The sequence below is a fragment of the Palaemon carinicauda genome, chromosome 36 (assembly GCF_036898095.1).
Source record: "Palaemon carinicauda isolate YSFRI2023 chromosome 36, ASM3689809v2, whole genome shotgun sequence".
Classification (NCBI taxonomy): Eukaryota; Metazoa; Arthropoda; class Malacostraca; order Decapoda; family Palaemonidae; genus Palaemon; species Palaemon carinicauda.
The window spans coordinates 61678022-61695235 of record NC_090760.1 but is presented as its reverse complement, the minus strand read 5'-3'; positions in this window follow the sequence as shown (position 1 = coordinate 61695235).

Genomic DNA, 17214 nt, shown 5'->3' with positions numbered 1-17214 from the left:
CTAAATATTTGGATAATTTATAATTCATAAAACTAGTTGCAATGATAATTAGTCTTATTGTAAGTCCGGGTATAAAAGTTTTAATTAAGTCACACAAATAAGGCAATGACGGTACAGGAGAACTCAGAGTCAATTCAGAATTTCTCCTGCACTGAATTGATTTTATGATTTTGTTAAAATGTTTAATTACTTCATCTAGGCGATTGCCTCTTCATTTCAAGAAATTAGAAATATCGGAAAGAACTAAATGCAATTTTCGTAAATATGTAGTTTTGTTCATAGTAACTATCACATTTTCCTTGTCTATTTTTGTTAAATACAAGTTGCTATCATCTGTTTTTTCTCTTAAGATTTCAAGGCTGTGTAGAAATGTTTTGGAAAATTAATAGAATTTGGGTATCTCATTCACAGAATATATGATGTTTTATAGCAATGTGAATATTACTTTATGGATTTTTTTTTTCAGTTTGATAAATACAAAACCAACGTTAATGCAATCAGGTTTTTGTTTACAGGGAGTGATAATCCATATCACGAAGTTTTTCTCTCTCAAATCAATAGGTACACGTTTATCAGATAAATTGACGACACAATTATTTTTTTTCAAGTCACTTGCCTGTCAAAATCGGTTAAATTTTTCTCCCAGATGGACACTTACACTACGCAATTTCTCTTTAAGTCGGATGTAGATGATGTCTAACAAGGGGATTTCCAATCAAGGGGAATATAGTGCATAAACTTACGCCTCACCTTTCGCAGAGTCCTGAACTATAGCTACTCTCTCCATGACATTTTGATAGTGCTCCTGTAAGTGTATTCGAATGCCAGTATTATCTCTGTCCTTTAAATCTAAACTTCTCTTATGCCATTTCATGACAATCACTTAAACAATGCACTTTCTTTCTTGTTTCAAACTACTCTGCTCCTCTATAATCAATCCTTCATACAACTCTAAGTTAATAAAGACTTCTATTTTATATCAGCCACGTATATCAAGATACTGGGTATGTTATTCCTCTACTAATTATAGTGCCTCCTCCGACTACTTTACTTTTATTCAGTAAGAAGAGTTTTACTTCCTCTTATTCATGGGGAACATTTGCTTCTTTCAGACCATTTTCAAACTACATTTACTCAGCTTGAGTATTTACTCAATGTTGTTTTCAACTTAGGGAACATTCTTATGTCCAAAAGTCTGATTTGTAAAACCAATATCATTATCATAATTCGCCTTGTTGTTATTGATACTATTATTAATGTTACTTCTGTTAAGATTTTTGCTATTTATATCTAACTTGACAACATTTGCCTTGTAAGTCTAGTATCCTTCTAATTCTGCACCTTGGCTGCAATTAATGCCTTCTGCTATAGATAAAATGATTGAATATTCTCAAGTTACAACGATATTCGTTATGTTCTATTTACGCTAAAATGGTATTTTCACTTGAAATTTATAAAATCCAAACCTGACCCGTAGCTGAAAGTATGATCCCAGACTGGGTATATGTGGCCAGCGTGCTGCAAGTTCGAGAGTACCTCCCGAAGTGTTCTTTGCACTGCAGTTGCAACTTACAAATAAAAAACATATACCAGGACAAAGGTCATCGGGGTAATCGTTTCTTGTTGCTTGAAAAGGATTGAATAGTAAAACTTGTAGTAAACAAACGACTAAAAAATCTAATTGAGGATAAAACCTGTCATTATTGTGTTTATATTCCTTTTTTTTTTTCATAAATGAACAGCTATGGTAGTAATAAAAAAAAAAATACCATTTATAAAAGAGGGTTCACTTTTAGAAAATTGCTTTTGCATACGCTTTTAGTTTCCTAATAAATTCCTCCCTCTCTTCTTCGCAGACCCCTTGTTGATGGGCGCATGAGTTGTTATGACATATTCTCTTCTCTTTCACAAATTTTAAACCCATGAACCAGGCGCTGATGCATGGACCTCTAAGATCTTCACAACCAAACCTAAAAGAAGGATACTTCATACTCCTTTTCTCTTTAACCCTAAATTTTAATCTCATGTATACAAGGAATTGTAATTCTCATATATATATATATATATATATATATATATGATGGGCTGGGCAATGGCGGTGGGGTAGTTTATCCACCCTGGCAGGCTCAACCATACCGCTAAGGCCAGTTCTGAGAGACCAGACCAAGACTGGACTCCTATAGGCCTTCTCCTTTATTTTAAGATAGGCAAAGGCTAGGAGAAGGAAAACTCCAAAATCAAACCAAACAAGACCCCAAAGGCGGAGCTTCCCAGCACCGGCGGAAGAGGGCAATGCCTGTCGGGCAGGCAACAAGGCGGGCCTTGACATAACAAGAACCCGGCAGCCCGATGCAACCAACATCGGAGAAGCCGCCTGTCTCATATGTCTTGAGCCGCGGTGAAAATGATGTGGGCCAAGTGTGTGTGCGTGGCCGTTGCAAAGCCACGACCACCCAAAACAATATACCTAGCTACTGGCATTATGTCGTTTCCTCCACCCTTCTTCATCTCTTTCTCACCATCATCATCATCATCACCACCAGCAAGTCCTGAGGCGACAGCACCGTGGGTGAAGGGGGCAGGCCTGGATAGCTGGAAGCCCTTAGCCCACGACTGCACTCAGGCGGCGAGTCTAAGATTCAGTCGCTCTCTGGTGACGGTGCCGTGACACCAGAGTTCGGCAGCTGGACCCGTGACTGGGCTGGCCTATTGAGGACACCGCAGCCCACCCAACATGGGGAGGCCCCTAGAAAAGGTGGGGTAAACATCGGACACGGCAAACCCGTCTGGTCAGCTCACCGCGGCTGGCGGACATCCCACTAATGCGGTCGAAATAACAAGAAAAGAATATTAACCTTAGGTGCGTGGAACATCCGCACCCTCCAAGACGTGACGAACACCAACCGCCTGGAACGACGTACAGCCCTCGTCTGCAAGGAGCTAGCCCGCTTCAATGTTGATGTGGCGGCTCTTAGCGAGACCAGACTACCCGAAGAGGGCAACATCAGGGAAGCTGGAACAGGCTACACCATCTTCTGGAAAGGCAAGGCCCTAGAGGAGCCTCGCATCCACGGTGTCGGCTTCGCCATCCGTTCCCAGCTAGTGCAGCAGCACAACCTCGCTCCCAAGGCCATCAGTGAGCGCCTGATGACTGTCCGCATCCCCATCACGCGGGACAGACATCTCACCCTGATCTCTGTCTACGCCCCGACTATGACCTCAACCGATGATAACAAAGCTGCCTTCTACACCCAGCTCGACCGCACCATCCAGGCAGTGCCCGCCAATGACAAGCTCGTTGTGCTTGGCAACTTTAATGCCCGAGTAGGCAAAGACCATCGCCTGTGGGAGGGAATCATCGGCCGCCATGGCATTGGAAATTGCAACGCCAATGGCCAACTCCTACTGGGTCTGTGTGCAGAACACCAACTTGTGGTAACCAACACCATCTTCCAGTTACCAAAGCGACAAAAGACCACATGGAGACACCCACGGTCTAAACACTGGCACACCCTGGACTACGTCCTGACCAGAGCCAGAGACCGAGGAGACGTCCGCATCACCCGATCCATGCCCGGAGCGGACGACTGCTGGACGGACCACAGACGCCTCATCTCCCGACTCTCCGTGACGACTCTACGACCACCCAGAAGGGCACCTGACAGCGTACCACACCAACGCTTTGATTGTAGTAAGCTCCGCAACCCACAGGTGGCACAGAACTACAAGGAGGCCTGCGAACAATACCTCGCAGACCCTGTGGGTCAGGCCACTGTCGAGCACCACTGGACCACCCTCAGAAACGCCATGGCCCGTGCCGCGGAGGAAACACTAGGCTACACCACCAAGAAACGGTAGGATTGGTTTGATGAGAATGATGCTACCATCTCTCTTCTCATTGAAACCAATCGACAAGCACGCCTGACTTTGGAAAACCAACCAACAGTAGCTAACAAATGTGCTCACAAGGTGGCTGAAGCTGGTTGCCAAAGAGGTATCCGTGAAGCCCAGAACACCTGGTGGCAAAGAAAAGCTGCAGAAATACAGAGTTTCGCTGACCAACGTGACCTGCGCAGCTTCTATGCAGCAACAAAAGATATATTCGGTCCCACACGGTCATCAGTGGGCAGCCTGAAGGACGCGGATGGGGCCACGACCATCACCGACAGCGAGGGCATCCTGGCCAGGTGGAGGTCTCACTTTGAGAACTTCCTCAATGACCAAGCAGACACCCCAGACGATCTCCTGCGAATGACCCCGCAGCATCCCGTCCGTCACTGGATGGCACTACCACCCTCCATCCATGACTTCAACAAGGCCCTGCAGCGCATGAAGCCCGGCAAAGCCCCAGGGCCAGACAACATCCCGTTGGAGCTCCTCACTCACGGTGGCCCCGGCTTGAGGAACCGTTTGATGCTCCTTATACTGAAAATATGGGAGACCAAGACCCCCCCCAGTGACTTCCGCGATGCAAACATTGTTACCATCTTCAAGAAGGGAGACAGGGAGAACTGTAACAACTACCGGGGAATATCACTACTAAGCATCGCAAGTAAGATTTTCGCTCGGATTCTCCTTGACCGCCTCCTTATTCTCGCAGAAGACGTCCTGCCAGAGTCCCAGTGTGGCTTTCGACCTTCCCGCGGGACCATAGACATGATCTTCTGTGCGCGACAACTACAAGAGAAGAGCCTCGAACAACAACAGCCCATAATGTTCATCTTCTGGGATTTGAAAAAGGCCTTCGACAAAGTACCTCGACCTGCCATGTGGGCTGTCCTCAAAAGATATGGGTGCCCACCCGATTTTGTCAAGCTGGTGCGTGCCCTCCATGACGGAATGGTTGGGAGAGTCTGACACCAGAACTCTCTTTCAGACCCATTCCCCATCAATGGCGGCCTGAGGCAGGGCTGTGTTCTGGCCCCGACGTGTTTCTCGCTATACACCGCAGCAATGCTCAACGAGATTCCCCCAGACACACCCTCAGTCGACCTACGTTTCCGCATGGATGGAGGGGCTTTCAACCTCGCTAGACTCCGCGCCAGAACCAAGACCACCTTATGTGCAGTGCGAGAACTGCAGTATGCTGACGACAATGCCACCCCAGGTCAGACGGCAGAGGACCTGCAGTCGCTAGCTGATGCATACAACTCTGCCTACGAACGTTTTGGGATGCAAGTCAACTCAGACAAAACCAAGACCCTCGTCCAACATCCACCAGGACTGATGCTCCCCAACTTCAATACCACAGTGAATGACCAACCGTTAGAACAGGTGGACCAGTTCTCCTACCTAGGGAGCATCCTAACATCAGATCCCACAAGCAAAAAGGACGTGGAGAACAGGATCAGGGCAGCCCACTCCGCCTTTGGCCGACTGAACCGCCGCGTATTTAACAACCACGCACTGACAATGACCACCAAAATAATGGTGTTCAGGACAGTAGTCCTCTCCACACTCCTGTATGCATGTGAAACATGGGCGCTATATAGAAGCGATATTAAAATCCTAGAACGCTTCCAACAAATGAAACTGAGGCAGATCTTGAAAATCCCCTGGGAGAGCCACACCACCAACATTGAAGTCTTAGAACGTGCCTCGCTGACCAGCGTGGAGGCCACCATCATCCACCACCGCCTCCGCTGGATAGGACACGTGCATAGGATAGATCCATCTAGGCTCCCAAAGAAAATATTCTACGGAGAACTGACCCAGGGCTCCAGACCACGAGGAGCCCCGAAAATGCGTTATAAAGATCAACTAAAGCGCACCCTGGCTCTAACTGACATCGATCCTTCCAAATGGGAAGAAACAGCCAGGGACAGGAAAACCTGGAGGAGTACAGTACACCATGGCACCGTGGACTTCGAGGAGAGGAGGAGACAAAATGAGGAGGCTAGGAGGAGAAGAAGGAGAGAGCGATTAGAACAGCCCCGCCCACCACCTACCCTCCCTTGTGAACACTGTCCGCGACTCTTCCACCACAGACTGGGACTTAACAGCCACATCAGGCATAAGCACCCACCCCACAGATAGGAGGCTGATGGCTAACGACAGAACCCAATACTCGGACACGAGTGGGCGCCGACGAGAATATATGTATATATGTGTATATGTATATGTATATATATATATATATATATATGTATGTATGTATGTATATATATATATATATATATGGGTGTGTGTGTGTATATATACAGTATATATGTATATATATATATATATATACATATATGTATATATATATATGTATATATATATATATATATATATATAAATCTAAATAAATATATAGATATAACTGTATATACATATATATATATATATATATATACATATGAATATATATATATATATATATATATATTTTATATATATATATACATATATATATAAATAAAAAATATATATATATATGTATATATATGTGTGTATATATATATATATATATATACATATAAGAGTGTGTGTGTGTTTGTGTATATATATAGATTTATATATATATATATATATATACATATAAGAGTGTGTGTGTGTTTGTGTATATATATAGATTTATATATATATATATATATATATATACATATATATATATATATATATATATGTATATATATATATATATATATATATCATACATATACCAAAGGCACTTCCCCTAATTTTGGGGGGTAGCCGACATCAACAAGAAACAAAACAAAAAAGGGGACCTCTACTCTCTACGTTCCTCCAGCCTAACCAGGGACTCAGCCGAGTTCAGCTGGTACTGCTAGGGTGCCACAGCCCAACCTCCCACATTTCCACCACAGATGAAGCTTCATACTGCTGAGTCCCCTACTGCTGCTACCTCCGCGGTCATCTAAGGCACCGGAGGAAGCAGCAGGGCCTACCGGAACTGCGTCACAATCTCTCGCCATTCATTCCTATTTCTAGCACGCTCTCTTGCCTCTCTCACATCTATCCTCCTATCACCCAGAGCTTTCTTCACACCATCCATCCACCCAAACTTTGGCCTTCCTCTTGTACTTCTCCCATCAACTCTTCCATTCATCACCTTCTTTAGCAGACAGCCATTTTCCACTCTCTCAACATGGCCAAACCACCTCAACACATTCATATCCACTCTAGCCGCTAACTCATTTCTTACACCCGTTCTCACCCTCACCACTTCGTTCCTAACCCTATCTACTCGAGATACACCAGCCATACTCCTCAGACACTTCATCTCAAACACATTCAATTTCTGTCTCTCCATCACTTTCATTCCCCACAACTCCGATCCATACATCACAGTTGGTACAATCACTTTCTCATATAGAACTCTCTTTACATTCATGCCCAACCCTCTATTTTTTTCTACTCCCTTAACTGCCCCCAACACTTTGCAACCTTCATTGACTCTCTGACGTACATCTGCTTCCACTCCACCATTTGCTGCAACAACAGACCCCAAGTACTTAAACTGATCCACCTCCTCAAGTAACTCTCCATTCAACATGACATTCAACCTTGCACCATACTCGTAGTTACTTATTTGTATAAGCATGTATACATATATGTGTATATACATCATTATTAATATAATTATTGTTATAATTATTATTATTATTATTATTATTATTATTATTATTACTATTATTATTACTTGCTGAGCTACAACCCAAGCTGGAAGAGCAGGTTGCTATACGCTCAGGGGCCCCAATAAGGAAAATAGCCCAGTGAGGAAAGGAAACAAGGAAAAATTAAATTTTAAAAAACGGTGACGTTTTAATGAATATATCCAATATAAACTACGAAAAGCTCAGCAAAACAAGAGAAGGAAAAATGAGATAGAATACTTGCCAGAGTCTGCCCTCAAGCAAGAGAACTCTAACCCAAGACAGTGGAAGACCATAGTACAGAGGCTATGGCACTACCCAAAACTAAAGAACAATGGTTTGATTTAGTAGTGTCCTTCTCCTAGAAGAGCTGCTTACCATAGCTAAGGAGTCTCTTCTACTCCTACCAAGAGGAAAGTATCCACTGAACAATCAAAGTGCATTAGTTAACCTTTAGACGAAGAAGAATTGTTTAATATTCCAAGTGTTGTCAGAAATATGGGAACCGAGGAGAAACTGTAAAGAAACAGCCAGACTATTCGGTGTATGTGTAGATACAGGGAAAGAACCGTAACTAGAAAGAATGAGCCAATGTCGGACTGTCTGGCCAGTCAAATAACTCCATTAGTCTTTAGTGGTAGTATCTAAACAGGCGGCTGGTACCCTGGCTAACCTACTCCATATATATATATATATATATATATGTATCTATATATATATATATATAGATACATATATATATATATATACATATATATATATATATATATATATGTGTGTGTGTGTGTGTGTATGTGTGTATAAATAAATAAATATATGTATATATACATATATATATATATATATATATATAAATAAATATTTGTAAGCTATATATATATATATATATATATACATATACATATATATACATATATATATATATATATATATATGATAAATTTTGCACATTTTTACGTGTTTTTCATATTCAAATAAGCCATATATATTTTTGATATATTAATGTCTGGATTCTCTTAACGACCTCGGGATCAGAGCCCCAGGCGAAATCACACAAAGACAAGAGCTTGGCTCCGGCCGGGAATCGAACCCTGGTCGGCAAGCTTGTGTAGACAGTGACTAATCCACTTGGCCAAGTGGATTAGTCACTGTCTACACACTTGGCCAAGTGGATTAGTCACTGTCTACACAAGCTTGCCGACCAGGGTTCGATTCCCGGCCGGAGCCAAGCTCTTGTCTTTGTGTGATTTCGCCTGGGGCTCTGATCCCGAGGTCGTTAAGAGAATCCAGACATTAATATATCAAAACTATATATGGCTTATTTGAATATATATATATATATATATATATATATTATATATTTACATATGTAGATACATGCACACACACACACACACAAACACACACACACACACATATATATATATATATATATATGTGTGTGTGTGTGTGTGTGTATCTATATCTATCTATCTATCTATATCTATATATATATATATATATATACATATATACACCTATATATATATATATATATATATAGATATATATAGATAGATAGATACACACACACACATATATATATATATATATATATGTACATATATATATATATATATATATGTATATATATATATATATATATATGTATATATATATATATATATATATAACATAGTACGAACAACAATTCTATTCACAAATTTGCTTCAATCCTTTTTCCACCCCCTCCTTCGTCATTTTTCCTTTCCATCTTGCAGGGTTTCTTCTAAAAAAAATAGATATAATAACTACCTTTCAATAGAAATGACAAAAAAAGAAAATGTAATGGTACAAAGTTCACTTCAAGATATCACAGAATTATCAACTACAATTAATTATTTGCTCTGCTAATAAGATTTCACAATGATTACTAGTATCGGATATGATTTCCAGCTATTTTATTGACTGTCATTGTGAATAATATTCTCTTTAGAATTAAAACGGACAGAAAATATATGCAACCTGAACCATGAACAATATGATTTCCCCATCATAGGTTCGCACCTTGCCAGTTTAATCCCGTATCGACATGGTATTCTATTTAGTCATCAGTTCTTTGAAATGACAAATATCTTATTCAAAAGGACTTCTTAGTAAGGATATGACGGCTCTGTGATTCTTTATATCATATTTATTTCCTCATCGATCTGAAACCAATGTTATCACGTATGAATGGAATAAAAATTAATACTGAGCAAATTCTTTGTAATCAATGCTGTGGGGGGCATAAAATATAAAACACAGAAAAGGTAATTTTAGCAGTTAAATATTTTATCTCAATATTCAATATCTCATATTTTTAAATGAGACGGGTATTCGAGGAAAGTCTCAGTTCGAATAAGAAATCACTCACGAACCTGAAGATAAAAAAACATTCGCACTATATAAAACAATTCCAAAATGGCAAAAGTAAAACATAAGTAACGTTAAGTTAAAGAGATTGTAGAATTTGATATACAATTACACTTATATAAATATATATATATATATATATATATATATATATATAGCCTATTTTCATACCATATTAATCTAAATTATGTTCGATGTTCTACATAATTTACACAGATATTGATTATTCAAAGCTGACTAAATATCATATACCATTATTCACTAAAAGGCCACGACTGCTCGAAAAGAAAAGTTTAAAAAACATTCTAAAACGATTCCTTTAAAAATGTCCAAAAAAATCTAAAAAAACCTGGCTGAAGAAACAGCTAATAAAAAAATAATTGAAACGACTTCATGAAAATCTATGAAATTCTGAAAAAAAACGGAAAATTAATTAAAATTCGAAGAATTAAAACATTTCAAAACAATAAAATAACCAGTCAATTATATCAGCGATACATCTCAAGAATCCAATTAGGGATTCCATGAGGGTCATTCATTAAGCTTCGGGTTATTTCGCTTGTCGATGTTGACTCCAAAGGGAATGACTGTCTGGTTGCAATTAATTACGGGAGGGGGAAGGACTTCAGGGCCTTTAATGCAACTGGAATTGATATCCAAGGAATCATTCTGGAGTTATTGACATGATATTTTAATCATAAGGTGAAGATAGCAATAGTTTGCACATCTATGCAGGTGATAGATAAATACATTTATAGCTGTACACACAGAAACTAACAAACAAACAAAATCACAATACTACGTGAGATAGATAGACAGATATGTATTTATATACACATACATATATACACACACACGTATGTGTGTGTATAAATATATATATATATATATATATATATATATATACATATATATATATATATATATATATATATATAATGTGTGTGTACGTGTATGTGTATATACATCCGCATTTACCGTATTTCCTTCTGAAGTCATAACAACTAATCAATATCTAATTAATTTCGTGTAACCAACTAAATTCCTGAAGTGAAGTCCCTGTCTCCCAAATTAGCAGTAGTATAACTGACTAACAGAATTACCGTAATTGTGTGGGTGAATATTAAATACCTTACAGTAATTGGTAACTGATCCTCATCATGATATTCTTGTTTGAAAAACCATTATACACGTAGAATTTTTTTTTACATCCAATAATAATAATTATTATTCATTTAACGTTGCAAATTTAAGCTTCAACTTTTCATGAGTTACTATAAAAAGATAATATTGTAGAAACAATTGACGCATGCACGGTATATGCAGGTGGGCCGTTAGTTTGTAACCAAGAGGCAAGGTGAATATATTTGACTTTAATTCAACAGATAGCGAGTTTGTATATAAGAGGTTCAAGACAAGTATGTCACAAAGTTTCAAAAATACTTATTTATCTAATGACAGGCTTAAATAGGTTCTGTTAACAGCGAGGAGAAGAATGCTACACAAGAAAACACCATTACAGTGCACGAGAATGTGTGTAACACGTGCAGTACATGGCTGTGCCCCTAAAAAAGACATGCATGGGAAATAGATTGCCCTGCTCTAGAGAGTGTACTATAAGTGGGTCAGCTTGCAGGAGATACACAGGTTTGAGGTGATCAATGGAGACCAAGTTTTAGTTGCCACGAATGTTGATTAGGAAAGCCTTCAGATTGAGAGGGATCACAAAGAAATGGCCCCTATAAAGGGGTGTTAGTGTAGTGTCCTTTCATAGGAAAACATACTTTGCAGAGTGCAAATCTGGGGGCTTGTAAGTCTGGTGGCATTGAGTAAAATTTTTCCACAATGTGACGGCGCTGGATTTTGTCCGAGAGGGTTGCAGATGAAAAAAAAAATTGGCAGGGACGACCAACAGGTCGTCATACACCATTTCAGCGTTCGAGACATACAGGACATCTATATGAGTGGCCCTTAGTTCCACGAGGACCCAAGGAAGCTGAGTAATTCAGTTGGAGTCCTTGCAGGGCGACATCAAAGCTACTTTGGCGGTGCGACTGTCAACCAAAAGTGTGTGCCTGAGTCAGATGGTCTGTGCAAATGACAAAGGGCATACCTTCTAAGAAGTGGCAAAAGAGATTTGGATTCTGCCTTGAACAGTTTTTTTACTTAAAAAGGCCAATGGGTGGAGCAAGCCATTGTCCACCTGCTCGAGCACTGCACCGATAGCGATGTCACTGGCATCGGTGGAAAAAAGGAGAGGGGCATGTTGCATGGAAAAAATGAAAGCAGCAGCGGTTGATAGGGCATTCTTTGTTTTGCAGAAAGATGTTCCTTGATGGGTACCCCATTTCATGTCTTTAGGCTTACCCTTGAGGGAGGCATAGAAGGGGTCAAGAGTGGTGATGGCTGGTAATAGTTGATCAGGCCCATGAATTCTTGAAGTGCTTTGACAGTCAAGGGTGTAGGGAAGTTCTGAACAGCTGCATCACTCCTACAGGAGTGATGCAGTGCCCTAAGAAGGATACATTATTAGTGCTAAAGGTAAATTTGTTGTACCTGACTACAAGGCTGTTCTGTTGTAGATGGTCGAGCATGATCCATAGGTGGTAAATAAGGAAGAGAACACTAGTATATCATCCACGTAACATACACAGAAGAGGAGGTCTCCTAAAATGCCATCAATGAGGCATTGAAAAGTGGTCCCAGCATTATAAAGGCCAGGACAGGATTAATTGAAGGTGTATGTACCGAAGAGGATGGGGATGACGGTCTTGGGAATATCTTCTGGGTTCATGGGCAACTGATAATACTCCTTCAGGAGGTCGAGCGTGGAGATAACCTTCGCTTTCCAAAAGTAACAGATCACGTCAATGTTGTTTGGGAGTGGGTAGCAATCCAGTTCTGTCTTCATATTCAGACTCCTGTAATCCTCCCACGGAAGCAGGGGCTCATCTTTCTTCAGAATGATGTATAAGGGTGACAACTTTGAGTTTGAGGCCTTTTAGGAAAAGCCCATTATTTTCCTTTTGGCAAAGATTTGTTTAGCGGCAACCAAACGATGCTGTGCCAGATGGCTGAATCTGGTGAATGCTAGGAACCCCGTGTTCTTGATATGGTGATAAATACCATGTTTGGCGGGAGCTGCGGGTGAAGTTATGGATGGAATACTTCCAGGTACGATGTGAGGAGGTGGGAGTAGGCTTCCATGGACGAGTGAGGTCTGCATTAACTAACCGTTGGTGAGCAACATCAACCAGGAGTCAGAAATGGGAGAGGAAATCCCCACCAAGGATTGGCAATGTGACATTGGCAACAAGAAACTTCCAATGATACATGGCACTTCAAAACGATAACGTGAGGGTTTCATATAAATGGGTCGGAGTTGCAGATCTGTTGGCAGCCACCAGGCAGACATCAGTAGGCGTAGACAGACTAAGTCATATCCAGGAGAGTGGCCTTAGTAGAAGAGCTAGGCAAGCACCCGTGTCTACCAAAAATTGCACGCTCATACATGCATCATGCAAAATGAAAAGATTAGTGACAGGGGAGGCTACTGCCACAGGCAATGCCCGACTTAAACTTTTTTGGCCTTTGACAACTGTTTGAACATTACTTCACAGCAACCCTCCTGAGGAGAGCCATCTGCTGCACGTTGCAGGCAAGCAATACTGGTAATTTCCCTAAGAGCGACAAAAGCCTTTTGGCCCCCAAATGGTTATTGAGAGACCTGAAAACGCTTGACTATACAGGTGGCTGGCAATGATTAGTACTGTTCAACAGGTTTTATTTTTAGGGCGTACACTATTGGGGTTTCTACTTGGTTACAAAGCCAATATCCAGAAAGTATCCCCAGGGGTCGCCACAAGAACACGTCTGGTTTAGTGCTTGATTGATTCCCGCTTCTAATGTGAAAGTGGACCTCGTCGTGCTGAAACCAGGCGAATGCCTCAGTACTGAAGAAGGGTGCTATCTAACATAAGTTTTGATGCCATCAGAGCTACTTCAGATTAGTTCCTAAATATGGTGCTATCAAAGTGACAGACACTAACAATACAAGACCCCATTGTATATCTATGTAGAAGGGGTAGGGGTAGAAGTAGGACTAGCAATCTCATTTTATAAGCACTTACTCAGCATAGGAAGGGTATAATTTTTCGGAGCTACTCTCTCTCTCTCTCTCTCTCTCTCTCTCTCTCTCTCTCTCTCTCTCTGTATATGTATACACACACACACATATATATATATATATATATACATATATATATATATATATATATATGTATATATGCATATATATATATATATATATATATAAGTATATAATATGTACACAGTATATATATATATATATATATATAATATGTACACAGTATATATATATATATATATATATATAAATAGAGAGAGAGAGAGAGAGAGAGAGAGAGAGAGAGACAGAGAGACAGAGAGAGAGAGAGAGCAATCTTTCAGCTTGAACAGTGTAATGATTTTTCTTTCTTTTTACGATTGCAACTTCTGTCATATCAACCTGGAATATCGGCATATCTATCCTGGTTTTGCTTACAGTATGCTGAAAACTAGTATTTTTTATTTAAAAACGAATTTAGTAACATCAGTATATAGAATATGGCATTTGCCTTATTAAGGATTCATTATAGTTTTCATATTGGCTTCGTATGTTTCAGAATTTGATCGACAGTTAGAATATAGCAGTGTTAGTTCCTGTATACACAATGATATCTAAAACTATTCCAGTTTGACAATCACATAGGACATTAAGAAGGTTTATACCATAAGGATTTTTCCAAGATCTGAATCCAGCAGTGGGAAAATCATAAGGTCTAGTAACTGCTTGGACCTCATACGACTCCCCTGGTGTTATAACAAGTAAGGGTGGTTTTCGAGTTGGGACATCTGATCATTCATTGATTTCATTAGTAGTGAAGACACGACTGTCCCTGATGTATCATACTCATGTAAGATTTATATGAAATCTCAAGCAGACTTTATTGGGATTTTGCATGATCTTTTGGGCTTGAATTGATCACAATTTTATGGTAATGTTGATCCTGTTGTCCCTTTGAATTAGAATATTGTCATCATAATAGATAAACCATGGCCCAATGAGGATTGTAGACGTGCTTATTTGGAGAAGCAGATGGCCTGTCATCTTTGGAAGGGTAACAGATCAAATGTGACTTGGAATATAACTATACTCAGCTTAGAGCTTTTGGTCAGAAAGTTTATACTTCAACTGAAAAGGAATAAAATTTAACCATAAAAGAAACCCTTTCTGGTACAACCCAGGAGCATAAGTGGTGGACTACCCTTAAATCTAAACTCTTTGGTGTGGATGCAACAGTTCCTCCTTTACTTAAAATAGATAGCTCTGTCACTCATTACCCAAAGGAAAGTGCAACCATTTTGGATGGTGTGTTTGACAGTAAGCAGAGTAATGAGAAACTCGAATTTCCTCATAGCTGTTTTCCTGAGGCTAAACTAACTAGGTTGGCTTTTTGATCTCGTGAAATTAAAGCTCTCTTGATGGACCTTGATGCTTATGGAGGAGTAGACCGAAATAGTATTTTTCCTTTGTTGTTAATACTCATACTCCAGAACATATATTCGCTAGTAATGGTTTTCAGGGTAGATGGTGTAATTTTTTACTTTCTTGCAGGCTGACCTGGCTCTACCTTTGTATCTCATCATAGGGTCTATTGTTCGTGGGTGGCCATTTTTTAGTTGTCTGAGTAGAATTAGTTTTGATAACTGTTCTTCAGGTATTGTAATCACGTAAGCAGGATAGCGATGTTGGTGTTTAGTGAGCATGGCTTCTGTGTGTGGAATCCAAACTTTTTAAGTTAATTCTTAAATTTTCTGCAAACAAGAAATTTGAAGATGTTCCAGTTGTTTGAGATGGCTCTACATAAAGTTCAGGCCTCTGCTCAATACCAAAAAGTTGAGGTTCATATTGCTTTATATACATGAATATTAATGGTCAGTCTCAGATACAATTTTCTTTAAAAAAAAAAAAAGTGCTGGTTCTCAATCTGGCAAAAGGGTTTGTTATATTTTATACATCTTTGCTACTAAGGTATTTTAAAAGTAGCCCCATATGCGGTTTTGTATCATCAACAGTGAAGACAGGCACATGATGTGGTTCAGACTGTTGTACTATGACATCTGTTTGTTTGATTTTTGTTTATGTTTCTGGGCATTTATCTGTAAGCCAAGGGCCTCATATATTGAACATAAAGTGTTTATATAGGTTTAAGTAAATCTCTGGTATTAGCGAAAATGTTAGAACCAATTAATGGTTATATTGATGTTTTTGTATGGATTCATGAGGAGGAGGGAAGCGACTATGGATGCTATATTCATTTATAAGGCTTCTACATGAAAAGAAAATTGAGAAAAACAAGAAGTTTTTCTGTACTTTTGTAGATCTAGAGAAGGCTTATGATAGAATCCTAAAAGAACTTATATTTTGGTGCTTGGGGAAGAATGATTAAGATGATATACAAAAGAACAAGGACAAAAGTAATAAAAACATTTTGGGAAACAGAAACCTTTGGAGTTATGGCCGTGTCCCACAGGGTTTGTGGGTGAATTGCAACAGAATAGCGAACGATATTCACTAAATATACTCATTATTCGTGATTCATGCTGAAATCAGTTTACCAACCTCCACAATGCATCTGCACTGGTTGCTTCTTCTGCTCCCAGGATTTTAAACTGCACAAAATTTTGGTTGTGGATGCGATTTCGTAATACATTTGAATTTCATACTTAATACATTTCTAGTTCAGATGCAATGCATCTGCTGTTATTCGCTGTGTTCTGCCTTTATCCGCAACTCACGGGTAATTGTGTGTTGGTAGCGGAATGGGAGCATATCCATTGTGTATATATACCAAATGTATAACAGACCTAATGCATCCGTTCTACATATAAGAATGCATTTCGGATACATAGCGTATAATTTGCGAACCAATAGTGATTGGATAACGGTAACCCAATGACACGGTTACTTGTTTACTGTCATTGACCTCTCCACTCGTTGGCCTAGAGCCATTCCCATGGAAGCTGCAACGTTCGCCTCATGTACATCTGCCTTACTCTCAGGCTGGATAACGATAGTTGGTATTCGTGAGCATATTACCTCCAACAGGGGTACCACTTTCACCTCTCAGTTATAGACATCATTCAAGAATCTTCT